Source organism: Saimiri boliviensis, chromosome 16, assembly GCF_048565385.1.
Source record: "Saimiri boliviensis isolate mSaiBol1 chromosome 16, mSaiBol1.pri, whole genome shotgun sequence".
NCBI classification, from domain to species: Eukaryota; Metazoa; Chordata; class Mammalia; order Primates; family Cebidae; genus Saimiri; species Saimiri boliviensis.
The window spans coordinates 49,407,564-49,424,509 of record NC_133464.1 but is presented as its reverse complement, the minus strand read 5'-3'; the positions used below and the strand labels follow the sequence as shown (position 1 = coordinate 49,424,509).

Genomic DNA, 16,946 nt, shown 5'->3' with positions numbered 1-16,946 from the left:
TGGGTCTTTATTGCACTGTTCTTGTAATGGTGAATGAGTTTCATGATATCTGATGATTTTAAAAACAGGAGTTTCACTGCACAAGCTCTCTTTTTGTCTGCTGCCTTCGAAAGATGTGACTTGCTCTTCCCTGCCTTCTGCCATGATTGTGAGGTCTCCCCAGTCACGTGGAACTGTGAGTCCAATTAAGTCTCTTGGCTATGTCTTTATCAGCAGCATAAAAGCAGTCTAATACAGCAAATTGATAGCAGTAGAGTAGGGTACTGCTGAAAAGATATCCAAAAATGCGGAAGTACCTTTGAAACTGGGTGACAGGCAGACATTGGAACAGTTTGGAGGGCTCAGAAGATTGGAAAATATGGGAAAGTTTGAAATTCCCTAGAGACTGGTTGAATGGCTTTAACCAAAATGCTGATAATGATTTGGACTATTAAACAGGGGAGACCTGTGCCCCAGGCACTGGTGCTGCCACCACCCAGACCCTGGAGACTTGGTTCATCACCATGTGCCTGTGCTTCAGACCTCAGGTCTATGGTCTTCACTGGCACCATGAATCAGACAATGACGGTGCTACTGCCACTGCAAAACTGTCTCAGCCTCTCAAGTCTGGGATTACAGGAGCTCACCACCATGCCCAGCTAATTTTGTATTTTTGTAGAGACAAGGTTTTGCCATGTTAGCCAGGCTGGTCTTGATCTTCTGACCTCAGGTAATCCACCTGCCTTGGCTTCCCAAAATGATGGGATTACAAGTGTGAGCCACCTTGCCCGGCCACAAGTAGCTTTTGATAGCAGGGTGAGAATGGACTATTACAGTGGTGTTAGCACCTTACCTGCATTAACAACTTTAATCTTCATAACGACTATTTAAGGTATGTATCCCTTAAAATATTATCACTATTCATAACAACTGTTTAAGGTATGTACCCCTTAAAATATTATCATTATTTTTCAGATGATAACATTAAGGCATAATGAAGTTAGGTAACTTGCTCCACAAGACCCAGCTAGTAAGTAACAGGAGTGTGATTCCAGTCTATGTGTTTTATTTGTGAAGTCTTAACTACTACTTAGTATAACTTTTAAGCCTAATAATATCCATTATTACAAGCACATAAGACCTACATGGTAAAGAAATGAGAGGAACAACCAGGAAAGAACTAAAACAGTCAGTTGAACAACTCCTAAAGGATTGAGTCCAAGATGTGAGTCAGTTTGGAAGTGGCGCTTCCCTAAGTCGAGCCTTTACATGAGACCACAGCCCATACTGACACTTAGATTACAGACTTGTGGTAGGTCCTGAAGCTTCCTGACTTATAGAAACACTAAGATAAAGCCATGTGTTTTTATAGGCTACAAAGTTTTGGGGTAATAGTTTATGTCACAATAGATAATACGCAAATCAACCTTGATACTATAAGGAGGTAAATGCACAAGATTGTGAAAAACAGAGGTAGAAACATTTGGGGTCATCTTGAAAGCTGACTGCCACAGTCCACCCTCCCTCCCCTAATCATCGATATCATGCATATTCAAAATAAATCCACTTTCTCTCAGAGACTGCAGAAACCTCCAAGACCTCCATTATAGGATCCGCTCAAAATTCAAAATCTTTTTATCTAAATTAGGTCCAGGTACAGATGAGGCTATTTGGGTGGAGTTCCATTAGGTATAGCTGTATAAATATTCTCTCTTTACTTAATAAACTGCTGAGACAAGTTATCAAACTTCCATACACCCAACATACAAAGAAAAGACCAGAATAAAACAGCTAACATAAAGATTTCTGCTCATAAAAAAGGAAATGAGGTGCATAAAGAAGTCACCAACTCATCACAATTTTGAAATTCAGTGGAATAAATCTTGGGATTATCTTGATTGTGTTCTAAATCTTGTGAAAAATTCCCCATGAGTCTGCCTTCTCCTGGGCTTTTAGTATTCTCTGATTCATCCATCTGTTTTCATAAAAGGGACAATGTGTTTGCAACTGAGTAATTTTCTCACCAGCTGCCTGCCTATAGAATTTTGGGAATCCAAATTCCTTTTTAAAATTTTGTACTGTTTCTTCAACTTCAGTCTAAGCTTATGATATTTATGTGAAAAAAATATATATATTTATGTATATTATCCTCCTAAAATCTTGTTACTATTCACTCCATTAGACAGGATTTCCCAATTTCAGCACTATTGGTATTTAGGTTTTGAGCTGAATATTTTTTTATGTATGTGTACATTTTTTGTAAATATATTTTTATAATGTGTTTAGAAGCATCTATGGTCTCTAACCATTAGATAATAGTAGCACTTCCCCAAATTGTGATAACTCAAAATGTTTCTAGACATTGCCAAATGTCCCCTATGGTTGAGGAAGCAGAAATTCTCCTAGTTAAGAATTATTTGCACTAGACTGCGATTCTTCAACATAATTGGTTTTATACATTGAGACCTTGAGCTCCTTCTAAGGGTTGAGAGACAATGTCCTTAAACTGCTTATGAGCTCTACTGTTGTTAGATCTCTGAGGTGTACTCCTATCTTTTTAGGGAGACTTTTATCTGACTGAATGGTTCTTTAGTTCTTCAGTGATCTAAAGAAAGATGCTGGAGTCACACCCTTGACCCAGTCTTGGCTTCTGCTTTCCTGGCAATTCCCTGGATACGAGCCTTGCTTGGGAGCTATTCTTAATGTTAAGGTTGTTTGCTACCTGGGAAGGCTGAGAATTTTCAAAACTGTTAATCATTATTCTGTTTGGTTTTTTTTTTTTTTCATTACCTTTTCCTTAGTGTAGCTCTATTTTCTTGCATTTTATTATAAGCAGCAAGAAGAAACCGGGTGGCATGGTTCATTCAATACTTTGGTTGGCAATCTTATTATCTAGATCATCAAGTTCATTTGAGACATTTTCTACTTTTCACATAATTTCAGAAAGTGATGTTGCTAAACTTAATTCTGTTACATAGAAAAGCCTCTCCTTCCCTCAATTTACAGTAGTATTTACCTTAATTACTAGATGCCCTCACCCACAGTCTTGTTAGAGACCAGGAGGGTTCAAGTAAGAGTTTCTTCAAATTACTTTTGTCTTTCACCAACATTTGCTACAAAGCCCTCCTCCCAGTTCCAAAACCAATCCTGTTTTTGTTATAACAGCATACCACTTTTAGGTACCCAAGCATTCATTATTTATTGTTGCACAGCAACCACAAACTTGCAGATTAAAACAACAAACATTTATTATTTTAAAGGTTCTATATGTCAGTGGTCTAAGACCTTCTTAGCTGATTGATTCTTAGTCTTGCCTAAGGCTGCAATGGAGACATCAGCTATGGCTTTGACCACCTGAGGGTTGACAGTGTCCAGAGGATCCTCTTCCAAGCACACTCCCAAGGCTGTCAGCAAGATGCTCTAGTTCCTTGCAACATGGGTCTATGCATGACTGCTCATATTATGTCTTCCACTAGAGCAAAGGATGCATGAGGGAAAATGATTTCAAGACAGAAGCTGCAGTGCATTATAACCTATGTATTGAATACACAATTACTTCTTCAGTATCCCATTCACCAAGCACAACACTGGAACAATATGGTCGAACACTATATAGGGGAATGATTACCAGCAGGCAGGGATCACCGAGGTATGTTGAAGTCTGGCTACTCCATTAGTATAGGTGAAAATTATTCAACCTCTAGAGACTACCACATTATAGCTATTAAACAAATATTGACTGAACAAATTCTTGATGGCAAAACAGTTGGTTTCATTTCATTTCCTTCTGAGTTTTATTAATATTGTTAGATAACACACCTTTAAATGATATTTCTTAATTTCTTTCACTGGATGATGACTTATCCTTAGTAAATGTTAAACTAGTATTCATAATAAGTTTGTAAAGCACGATTTCTACTAAATTTATTTTTTGTGGCCTAGTTACTGTCAATTAAAACTTACCTGATTTATGTTCATTTAATTATATTTGTTTTATACTTTCAAATATTTTAAAAATTTTCAAGGCAAAATTCCTATTTTATATGATTATTTATTCATATATATATATATATATATATACATATATATATCCCCAAAATAATTGAAATCAGGATCTCAAAGAAATATCTGCTCTTATGTTAATTGCTGCATTAATCACAATAGCTAAGATATAGAAACAACCTTCATTTTCATTAATGAATGAATGAAGAAAACATATAAGCATACAAATGAATATTATTCAACTTTAAAAAAGAAGAAGATCTTACCATATGAAGCAACATAAATGAATCTGCAGGATGTTATGCTAAGTTAAAGTCAGTCATGAGAGAACAAAAGCTGCATGATTCCACTTTTATGAGCATCTAAGATAGACAAACTTATAGAAAAAGAGAGTATAACTGTGGTTTATAGGGATGACAGCAGGGAGACACAGGAAGTTGTTCAACTGGTATAAAATTTTAATCATGCAAGATAGGTAAGTTTTAGAGATCTGCAGTACAACATGGTGCCTACAGTTAACAATACTGTATTGTACTCTGAAAAAAATTTGTAAAGAGGGTAGATTTTAAGTTGTGTTCTTATTGCAATAAGAAAAATAAATAAAATAGAGAAAGTATATGGACAGAGAATACATGACAAATCTTTGTTCCTAGAATCTGAAAATATGTTTGTGTGTGTTTATTTTCTGCAGTAGGAAATTATTTGCCCTTTTTTTAAGAAGCAGACTGTAAAGGGTTCATATGATATGAGGATATTAAATATGCTTTCATAAACAACCCCAGGATTCTTATTTAAATATATCTATACAAAATAAACATAAATGTAGCTAAATAAATAACTTTGAAGGGAGAGGATAAAAAATTCTTACTCTCCAAATCGACATAATTTAAACAAGAGATTCTTTAAAAACCCAGATACTGAACTCTAGTGCTGATGAAGCACCACAAAAGGATGCATAAGAAAAAATATTTTTATGTAAGATATTTTACTGATTTTTGAATGAAATTTCCATATTTCTACCAGATAACACACTTATGCATTTGTAGTAAAATTGTGACTTATGCTTTTTATCAATTGCTGCATTGATCATAAAGTGTTGTCCACTTTTATTCCAAGACAGCTATACTAAACCCTAAGTAGGATCAAATAAAAACCAAACAACCTTGAAGGTAGAAAGAACAGAATTTTCTCTAACACAGGACGAAGAAAATTAGATTCAACTTAATGAACCGAGAAAACACTTACTAGAATTAAAATGGTATTGAGATGCTCTCTTAAAGAAATTAGTCAGATTATTCAGTGTGCCCATTGTTTTGGGTTAGCAATTCTACATTTTACCATGTTTCCCTTACTTATTTCTAGAGTAAAATCTAGTTTTACTGTGGCCAGTTTTTATGTGTATAAAATTTGGATTAAAATGATATATTTTAAATTATATTAGGCTAACACACAACACTGAACCAAGATTTATTTCTGTAATAAAAAGAAAATACATACAAACTCATAGATAATATATAATTATATCTTAAAGTGTGTCAGTTATAAACAAGAATCTTCCATTTTACTGTTAACCAAGTAAGTTGAATTCTATGTCCTCATATATGAGAAGGCAGAACATATTGGTGTCTTTTCCTTTCAGTGTACAGAGGCTTGAAGCCATAACTCAGTAGAATGGGGGATAAAAATCAGTGGTGCAGGTATGTGCCAATATAGTATAACTATTGAGAAATGGGAAAAAATGTGAACTTTTTCTATTACTTGTAAATAGTGTCTGCTTATTACATATTTTTTGACAATTTTCCCAAATAAAATATTTTTAAAATGTTTCTTAAAGAAGCATTTTTTGGGGGTGGGGGGAGGTGATGTATTTTATATTCTCCAAAACAGTTTTTCTATGGAATATTATTTAGGCAATTCATGAGAAGTGAAAGAAATGACTTAGAGAAATGATGAAATGCATTTTTGTTCTGTAAGATTAAATCTGTTTGAATAAAATCATGTTAATTAATCCACTCTGTTCACATAGTAAATTTAAACAAATTATTAAGTCAGTCTAACACATAACTCATTGTACTGCATAAGACAATAATTAAATAAGTAAAAAGCATCATTTGGTACTAATCATGGACAATTTACAGTGCAGAATACACAGAGCAATAGTTGTACTCGCCCTCTTCATAACAATGTCAGTGACTCACAAAAGACAGTTCAACAGCTCTGCAGAGGCTCATTCATGAGGAGCAGAAGCAATGTACTTATAAGAGCTTGCTCTTTTAAGAGAATGAATTAAATGGCAATGCCTGTGATTATATCATAATGATTAACTTAAGTGAATATAATGAAGCATGTAGTGAATTTTTAATATCTGTTTCAGAGCAAGTGGTTATCCTAGTCTACTTTAATCTTGGTTATGTTCAAAGTGTATTCTACTAAAAATGTGTGGTTTCAGGGATCAAAATACTCAGGCATCATGTGGAACAAACATGAGAAGTGTAAGATAAATGTTTGCTGGCATATTCATTAAGGTTTCCAAAGTCAACAGTTTTCTTATTCTCTGGCAGTTTTTTCCTCCACATTTCATTTTATGGCCTCATCTTTCTTGTACAAAGGCACATTTATTATATACATGAATTGAATAGACATGGCACTTCTTAGCTCCTTACTTCAGCTGTTACCATGACTGACATAGATCTCTGCCTGGCTAATTTGGTGAAAGCAGTCACAACCATTGTGAAGGTTTTAAAGGAAAAAAAAAAAAACATGAATTGAATAAACATGGCACTTCTTAGCTCCTTATTTCAGCTATTACCATGATCTCTGCCTGGCTAATTTAGTGAGAGCAGTCAGTACCATCGTGAAAATTTTACAGGAAAAAAAACTGGTCAGTGGGGATTGCAACCTGTCTCACTGCTGTGAAAAGACCATGGCTTAATATCACAATAACTTACCCCTAAATATACAGTACTCCTGCGGTTTGTGTTGCGATTATTTCTGAAATCGCCAATATTTTGAATTGCACATGAATATATAAGCTTAAATGCTTAATAAAATATTAAGAGTAAATACAATGGCATTCAGAACATGTAAAATAACCAAAGTTTTTTCTTGCATTCCTACTTTTTCATTTTCTGCAGCTGTTATTGACTGCTGAGGTACAGATTTCCATTGCCACAGACTTGGCCATAGTTTTCATCAGTTGGCAAATTAATTGCTGCTTATTCCTAATTTTATCAACAGAAATTGTACTAGGAAGTTTCTCAATATTTTTAGTTCTTTCTTTGTTTTTCGTTTTACTTTTACTGAGTGTTAACCTATTTTTTCTAAAAACAGACCAAGTAGTGAAAATGCAGTCCTAGCTCTAGACAGGGATTTTAAATCTAGGAAGTGAGGTGAATGTAAGCTGCATAAATTGTTTGGCCAACATAATGTTTTTAAAAACATTAAATGCATCAATAGATGACATGCATTCTTCAATTTTGTCTCCAGGTTTTCGCTTCATCTGATCCTGAAATCACTGCAGTGTTTCACATGAGCTGCAACCATCCAAATTTCAGAATTACAGCATCATAGTCGTTATATATTCTATTCAAATTTTACTTTTAACTACTGGTAAGAAATGTGTAGAGGCTAATAGCTCTAGCCAAATAATTTTCTACTTAGAATAAGCAGATAATTTAGATGGGAATTAAAGGAAGTTTTAATTTTTATCAAATTTTGAGAGCATTCATTATTTTATGATTAGGGAATGGGTTCTTTTATAAGAAACAAATACAATTATAAGACACTACATATGCATGGGTAGAAATAACCCTACAAAAAGTTATAGAGTAATGTCTGACTTCCTAAGGCAAGTAAAGCCCTGACTCTTTATTCTAGGGTTTACAACAGATATAATCTTTTGTATCTTTATAAAATATGCAGATGTATATATATGCATGTGAATTTGAAAAGCACACATTTTAATTTATTATGCACACTCATATGTACATGACATTTTCTTAGATTTTTCTACATACCATTTCTTGGTATGCAGGAAAAGAGCTATTTATTAAATATAAAATGTTTACCTATATGTGATTTAAGTGTTCAGTTCATTTATATTTAATGTAATTGATACGGTAGAATTTACCTCTGCCATTATATTCTTTGTTTTATATATTAGTCATGCTATTTTTTTCCTATCTTCCTTCAAAACAGTCTCCTTTTGTGTTAAATAGGTATTTTCTTGTATATTTTATTATGCTTGTTTAATATCTTTGGAGTTATTTTCTTAGTGGGTATTAAAATCAAAATTTTAATTTAAAACAATCCATTTCATATATATGCAAACCTAATTTTAATAATATACAAAGACTTGGGGCCAGGTATGGTGGCTTACACCTATAATCCCAGCACTCTGGGAGGCTAAGTGGGGGCAGATCACTTTAGCTCGTGAGTTCAAGACCACCCTGGGCCACATGGTAAAACCTCATCTTTACACACATGCACACACACACAAAAATACAAAAATTAGCCTAGCATGGTGACATGCATCTGTAGTCCCATCTACTCTGGAGGCTGAGGAAGGATAGCTTGAGCCTGGGAGGTGGTTTGTGCCACTGCACTCTACAATAAAACCAGACCTTGTCTCAAAAAATTGTTTCTTCTAATATTTACTTCTGTAGTTACTTGCATTGGTGCTCTGTATTTCTTTGTGTATATTCAAGTTACTATCTAATGTGCTTACAGTTTAGCCTGAAAGACTCCTTTTGGTGTTTTCTGTAGGGCAAATTTTCAAACAGAAAATTTCCTCAGTTTAGTTTATCTGAGAATATTATGTTCTGTCTTCATTCTGGAAATATAATTTTGCTTCACAGAAGACTCTTAGTTGATCTTTTTCTTCTTTTAGAAATTTAAGTTTACATGTTAATTTAAGGAAAGCCCTGGTGTGCGCAGACTCAGGCTTGGTGCCCTGCATCCCAGTCACTCTAACTCTGGCTGAAAGAGGCCAAGGTAGAGCTCAGGTCATGGCTTCAGAGGGTATAAGCCCCAAGTTTTGGCAGCTTCCATCCAGTATTTGGCCTGTAAGTACAGAGAAGTCAAGAATCAAGGTTTGGGAATCTCTGCCTAGATTTCAGAGGATGTATGAAAACACCTAGATGTCCAGGTAGAAGTTTGCTGCAGCAATGGAGCTCTCATGGAGAACCTTTGCTAGGGCAATGTGGAAAGGGAATGTGGGGTAGAGCCCCCACAAATGGTCCCCACTGGAGCATTGTGTGAAGGAGTTGTGATAAAAGAGCTACCATCCTCCAGATGCTAGAATGGTAGATCCACTAACAACTTGCACTGTGCACCCAGAAAAGCTGCAAACACTCTATGTCAACTGTGAAAGCAGATGTGATAGGGCCTATGAACTTCAAAGTCCAAGGGATGGAGCTGTCCACCTCTTGCATCAGCATGACCTAGATGTCAGACATGGAGTCAAAGGGGATAATTTGGGAGCTTTAAGATTTAACTGCCCCACTGGATTTTGGACTTACATGGGGCTTATAGCTCCTCCATTTTGGCCAATTTCTTCTATTTGAAATGGGTGTATTTACTCAATGCTTGTATTCCCATCATATATAGAAAGTAACTAACTTACTTTTGATTTTACAGGCTCATAGGAAGAAAGGATGTGCCTTGTCTTAGGTAAGATTTTGGATTTGCACCTTTGGGTTAGTGGTGGAATGAGTTAAGATTTTAGGGGACTAATAGAAGGGCATAATTATGTTCTGAAATGTGAGGACATAAGATTTGGGAGGGACCGGGGGAAGCATGATATAGTTTGGCTGTGTTCCCACCCAAATCTCATCTTTAATTGTAGTTCCCATAATTCCCACATGTCATGGGAGGGAGCTGGTGAGAGGTAATTGAATCATGGGGTGGTTACTACCATGCTTTTCTCATGATAGCAAGTGAGTTCGCATGAGATCTGATGGTTTTGAGGGGATTTTCTCCTTTTGTTTGGCACTTCCCTCTTGCCTGCCACCATTTAAGACATTCCTTTGTTCCTCCTTCACCTTCTGCCATGATTGTGAGGCTCCCTTAGCCATGTGGAACTGTGAGTCCATAAAACCTATTTTTTAAAATAAATTATGCAGTCTCAGGTATGCTTGTATTAGCAGCAGGAGAACAGACTAATACACTAATCAAGAGAAAAATTCTTCAGCAGAGTGCACGTGGGAGTTGTCTTTGCTCCAATTTTTCAAGAAAAACATGGAGAGAGAGAAGAATAACTCAGAGACTTGAATTCCCAGCTTAAGCACCATACAAATATATAGTCTTCTATATTGGTCCTAAGAGAAACCCATGTCTCTTGTAGCCATATGGGTAAGATTACTGAAAGTCAAACCCAGACTATCACCCTGTGAGTTGCTGAATTGGAATGCAAATAGAAATCCCAGCCGCACAAGATGCCTACTAGTAAAGTAAAAGCAAGGGGCCAGGCATGGTGGCTCATGCCTCTAATCCTAGCACTTTGGGAGGCTGAGGTAGATTGCCTGAGCTCAGGAGTTTGAGACCAGCCTGGGGAACGTGGTGAAATCCCATCTCTACTAAAAATAAAAAAAGATAAAAAATAAAAAAATAGCCAGGCATGGCAACATGTGCCTGTAATCCCAGCTACTCAGGAGGCTGAGACAGGAGAATCACTGGAGCCCAGGAGTCAGAGGTTGCAGTGACCTGAGAGCCCGGCATTGCATTCCAGCCTGGATGACAGAGTGAGACTCAGTCTGAAAAAAAAAAAAAAGAAAGAAAGCAAAGAAAAAAAAGTAAGATCAAGGATGAGAAGGAATGGAATCTTGAAAGTTAAAATCCAAAAATGTGGGAAGACTGTCATGAACCTACGGACCTTGAGTTTCTAAATCTGATAAGTCTGTGCCAGAAAAATCAGCCTCTCTACCTCTAATTAAAGTTGCCTCTCAGTCTTCTGAGAGGATTAAACCTGCACTGTCTGAGGAAACTCTAAGTGCCTCCTCTGATACAGTTGCCTTATAAGACAATGCTGATTCTTTTTAGGTTCCACCTTCATCATCCCTCTTTGCTTCTAGAACTAAAACTAGATTCAAGTCCTGGCAGATGCCCATGAGGTGCAAAGTTTGACCTATGAGGAACTTTACTACATATCCCCTCCAGAAAAACTGCTTAAGTTTTCTAATCAATACAGACAGAAATCCAGGGAATATATAAGAGTGTGGCATAATAGTTGGAGGAACATAAAACTGGATGAGGTCAAATTGATGGATATGGGCCCACTAAGCAGAAAATATACATTTAATGCTGTGGCCTGGGAAGTTAGAAACAACTCTTACGGTATGCTTCATTGGTTGGCTGAAACATGTATCAAAAGTTGGCACAGAATGAGAGAGCTAAAAGTGCCTGATATGCCTGGGTTTACTAGAGATGAAAAGATTCAGAGGCTTAAGGACATTGGAATGTTGAGTGGATTTGCCTTTTAAGACCTACTCACTCAACCTGAGAGGTGTAGAAGACACACATTTTACCACCATTGGAAGAAATACATAAGTGAGGAAGGGCCCCAGCATTCTTTAAGGGCTCGGTGGTGTTTCTTCTGCAGAACAGAACTAATGGTGGGAATGGTAGTCACTGAATTAGGAAGCTTAAATACATTGAGAATAATTAGATCCCAGGATAAGAGAGGCCATGTGGCAGCACTCAGCTGTCAAAAGCAAGATGAGCACAGTTAAGATAATGAACAGTAGAGTCAAAGCCATAATCAAAATAATTTGCACAGACCTGTAATGTTAGCTTTTTGATTATTGTGTTCCCAAAAATAAAATAGATGAAAAGATGACTAAATTCTTATCTGATATGTACAAGCAGAAACCTACTAGGTTAAGTGAACAAAAATCTAACCAGAATCATGAAAACAGTGTATCATTTCTCAATTCCACGATGAGCTAGTTTACAGACCCAGAATCCCTTGAATGAAGTGGAGGCTGGGTCCCCTTGAAAAAGGATTCTGGTACACTATCAAAAATGTACATTGTTAATATTTTTCCAGGACTTCCCAAAAGGATGTTTTGCAAGGTAAACTGTTCCTTGGGGGGAAGAAAATAATCAGATCTTTCAGAGACTGCTGGACACTGGCTCTGAACTGACACTAATTCCAAGAGACCCAAAAACATCACTGTGGTCCACTCGTCAGAGTACATTCTTATGGAGGTCAAGTGATCAATAAAATTTTACCTTCAGTTCATCTAAGAGGGTACCCAATGGATCTCCAAGTCAATTCTCTGGTTATATCTTCAGTTTTGGAATGCTTAATTGAAGTGGATACATTCAACAATATGCAGAATCCGCACATTGTTTCCCTGACATGTGGAATAAGAGCTATTATGGTGAGAAAGGCCACATGGAAGACACAAGAACTTCATTTTCCTAGAAAAACAGTAAACTAAAAACAGCACCATATTTCTGGAGGGATATAAAGGATTCAAGTGCCACTCAGATATTAGTGCCACTGTCAGAGACTTGAAGGATGCAGCAGTGGTGATTCCCATCACATTCCCATTTGACTGTCCTATATGGCCTGTGAGGAAGACAGACGGATCTTGGAGAATGACAGAGGATTAGCTAAACTAATCAGTTGCTGACACCAATTGGTTTTATTGCTTGAGCAAATAACACAACTTATAGTACCTGATATGCAGCTATTCACTTGGTGAATTGTCATTGGTGTTTTTCATCCCAGTTAATAAAGATCATAAGAAGCATTTTACTTTCAGCTAGGAAATCCAATACACCTTCTCTATTAAAAACCAAGGGTTATATAAACTCTCCAGCACTATGCCATAATTAATTGGCAGGTATTTGATCAACTTTCTCTTTTACAATATATAGCACTAATCTTATTACACAGACCAATACATATATCACACATATTCTCATATGTAAGGATAACACTATGCTGATTGAACATAGTGAAGAAGAAGCAGTAAATATTTATGTTTATGTGCCAGAGGGGGGAATTAAATCTAAAAAAGTTCAGGGGACTTCTACCTCAGTGAAATTTCCTGGATTCCAGTGTTGTGGCATGGTGTGGAGCATATCGAAATGTCTCTTCTAAAGCGAAGCTTAAGTTGTTGCAGCTGGCACCTCCTATAGCCAATAATAGGGGCATAGCATGATTCTAGTGAGCCTCTGTGATCTAGAGCTTCTTTGGATTTTGAAAGCAACATATTTCTCATTTGGATGTGTTGCTCTGGGACACTTACTAAGTGATCCAAAAAGCTGCTAGTTTTGAGTTGGTCCCAGAACAAAAAAAGAAAAAAAAAAAAAAAAGGATCTGTGACAGGTTCAGTCTTCTGTGCAAGCTGTTCTATCACTTAGGCCATATGATTCTGCTGACCTAATGGTGCTTGAAGTGTTAGGAGCAGATAAAATTACCGTGCGGAGCTTTGGTCAGTCCCCTGTCAGTTAACTGCCATGCAGCCATTTAGAATTTTGAAGCAAAGCCCTGACACCCTCTGGGGATAGCTACTAATCTTTTGTTAAATAATTTTTACAAATTATCTGCGCCTTTGTAGAAACTGAAAGATTGAGTATGGGCCACCAAATTACCATGGGACCTAAGTTGCCTATCATGAATTATGTGCTTACTGACTCACCAACCCATACAGTTGGGCATGCACAGCAGCATTTAATCATCAAATGGAATTGGTATATATATGATCTGACCTAAGCAATCACTGAAGGCACAAGTAATTTATGTGAAAAAGTGACCCAAATTTCCATGGTACCTGCTTCTGCTAAACTATCTTTTCTCTTTTTGCTCTTACCCATGGTCTCATGGAAAGCTCCTTAACATCAGTTGACAGAGAAAGAGAAGACATAGGTATGGTTTACAAATGGTTCTCCGTGATATCCAGCACCAAATGATAGTGAAAGGTACAGCACTACAGCCCCTTTCTGGGACATCCCTAAAAAATAGTCGTGTAATTGTCCCAGTCAGCAGAAATTTGAAAAGGGCACCTGGTTGTTCATTTCAAGGAATTTCATTGAGGAAAAAATAGTGATCTTCCTTCAAATGGAAAGATGTGCAAATAATATACTGAATCATAAACTGTGGCCAATGGTGTATCTGGATGCAAGGGATTGAAAGAAACCTGATTGGAAAATTAGTGACAGGAAAATCTGGAGAAAAGATATGTGAATAGGCATGGCACAGTGGCTTATGCCTGTAAACCCAGCACTTTGGGAGGCAGAGATGAAAAGGTTGCTTAAGCCCAGGGCTTTGAGACCAGCCAGGCAATATGGTGAGATCCTGTCTCTAAAAAATACAAAATTATCTAGGTGTGGTGGTACATGCCTGAAGTTGCAGCTACTTGGGAGGCTGAGCAGAGAGGATTCCTTGGGCCCAGGGGTTGGAGGCTGCAGTGAACCGTGTGGTCAAACCACTGCACTCCTGCCTGGGCAACAGAGCAAGAAAAAAAAAAAAAAAGATATGTTTTTAGTTTTTAGGCCTCTCTGCATGGTGAAAAGCATAAAGATCTCTGTACTTTATTTCAGTGCCCACCAAAGAACAACTAAAGCAGAGGAGGATTTTAATAGTCAAGTGGATAAGATGAACTATTCTGTTAATTCCTGCAACCTCTTTCTATAACTTTCTTTCTTTTTGCCCAATGGGCTCATGAACGAAGTAGTCATGGTTGCAGGATAGAATTATACATAGGCTCAGCAATATACACTTCCAGCAAGGCTGACCTGGCTATAGCCATTTCTGTAGCCCCAATATTTGCCAATAGCAAAGACCAACACTGTCCCCTCCAACACCCCCACACATATTGCACCATTCCCCAGGGTGATCATCAGCCAGCTACCTGGTGGCAGGTTGATTACATTGGACCACTTTCATCATGGAAAGGGCATTGCTTTGTTCTCTCTAGAACAGACACTTATTCTGGGTACAGATTTGTCTTCCCTGCTTGCAATACTTCTGCCAAAATAACTATTCATGGACTTACAGAATGTCATAGCCACCATTTTGGTATTCCACTCAACACGACTTCTGATCAAGGACCTTACTTCATAAAAAAAGGAATGTACAAATGGATTGCACTGGTCTTATTGTGTTTCCCATGATTCTGAAGCAGCTGGTTATAGAATTGCGGAATAGCCTTTTGAAAACTCAGTTACAGTGCCATCTAGAAGGCAATAACTTGCAGGACTGAAGCAAGGTTATCCTCCAGGCTGTACATGCTCTGAATTGGTATCCCGGTGCTGTTTCTGCCACAGAGTTCATAATTCCAAGAATGAAGGAGTGGAAATATGAGTGACAACACACACTATTTGCTAGTGTCCAACTATAAAAAATTTGCTTCATATTCATGTAATTTTATGCTTTAGTGCTCTAGCAGTATTAATTCCAAAAGAAGGAGTGCTACTACCAGGAAACATGATAATTCTACTGAATTGAAAGTTAATATTGCAACCTAACCATTTTGGACTATTCATGCTTCCAAATTAATAGGCAAATAAGGGCATTACTGTGCTTGCTGGTATGATTTTTCTGGTCTACCAAGGAGAAATTGGACAATGGAGGTAAATAAAATTACCTTCACAATGGAGGTAAAGAAAAGTATGTCTTGAATACAGAAACTAGGGTATCTTACTAGTACCACACTCTGTGTTTGAACTTAATTTGAAAACTACAAATACACAATTTAGACAGGATTACTAATGGCCCAGGCCCTTCAAGTATGGAGGTGCACTGCACCAGATAAAGAACAATTAAGTAAGGTGCTTGTTGAAGACAAAGGGAATATGGGATGGATAGTGGAATAAAGTAGTTATGAATACCAGCTACAACCATGTGACCAGTTACAGGATTAATTATTCTAATTGTCCTGAGTATTTCACCTATGTTATGAATATGTGTGTAGGAATTATATTTCTTTTCCTCTGTTATTCTTTCAACATGTAACATAAGATGTACTGACCGCATATGATATTTATGTATTATTAATTTTACATTGTATTATTTCAGTTATGAGCTATAAAGGAGAAGGGTAAACATCAATCAGATACTTTGTATCCTCTTTGGAGGATGGAGTCCTGTATGTTCAATTGTACACAGAATAGTTGTATTATGTTAAGTGAAAGTATAACCTTGTTACTGTTGTTATTTTAGAGATCAATTACTGCTTAAGAAGAGGCATATGGGTGCCAAGTTGACAAGGGGTGGACTTGTGATGGTTAATTTTATGTGTCATGTTGGAGAGTGTTTGAGATGAGATTAACATTTAAAATGATAAAATCTGGGCAAAGCAGATTGCCCTCTATAATGTGAATGGGCCTCATGCAATCAGTTGAAGTCTTGAAAATAACAAAAAGACCAGACTCCTCAAGCAAGAGAGAAAGTCTCCAGCACTGCGTTTGGATTTGGCTCCATCAGCATTCCTGGGTCTCTAGGCTTCAAGCCCACACTGTAAATTTTAAAGTTTCCATCTTCCATAATCACACAAGTTACATCTATGTAATAAACCTGTATAATCTATGTAAATAATAACTTGTAATACATTTGTTAAGTATATAAATATTTTGATTCTCTGAAGAACTCTGACACACTATTCTATTTCCTTCTGTCTCCCAGTGATTCTGATGAGAAGATTAGCTGTTTTCTTATTGGGGTTCATTTGTACATGATGAGTTGTATTTTTCTTGTTGCTTTCAAGATTTTTGCCTTTATTTTTCAACATTTTTATGATGTGTCTTTGCATTTCTTTGAGTTTGCTCCATGTCTTGGATATTTAGATTAATGTTTTTCACCAAATGTGAGAAGTACTTGGCCATTTTGTATTGAAATGGTCTTTCTGACACTTTATGGGCCTCTCAATATGCTAATGTTGGTATGCTTAATGATATGTGCAGGTCTCTAATGTTATTCAGATTCCCAGAAATACAGATTCCCAGAAATACATTGG

The 16,946-nt window shown here is 36.8% G+C and overlaps 1 long non-coding RNA gene across 1 annotated transcript in view; it reads right to left on the bottom strand.

Moving 5' to 3' along the window:
* The window catches only part of LOC141581540 (uncharacterized), a 185,965-nt gene that overhangs the window by 50,557 nt on the left and 118,462 nt on the right, over positions 1 to 16,946 (bottom strand). The gene's annotated exons all lie outside the window — the stretch shown is intronic.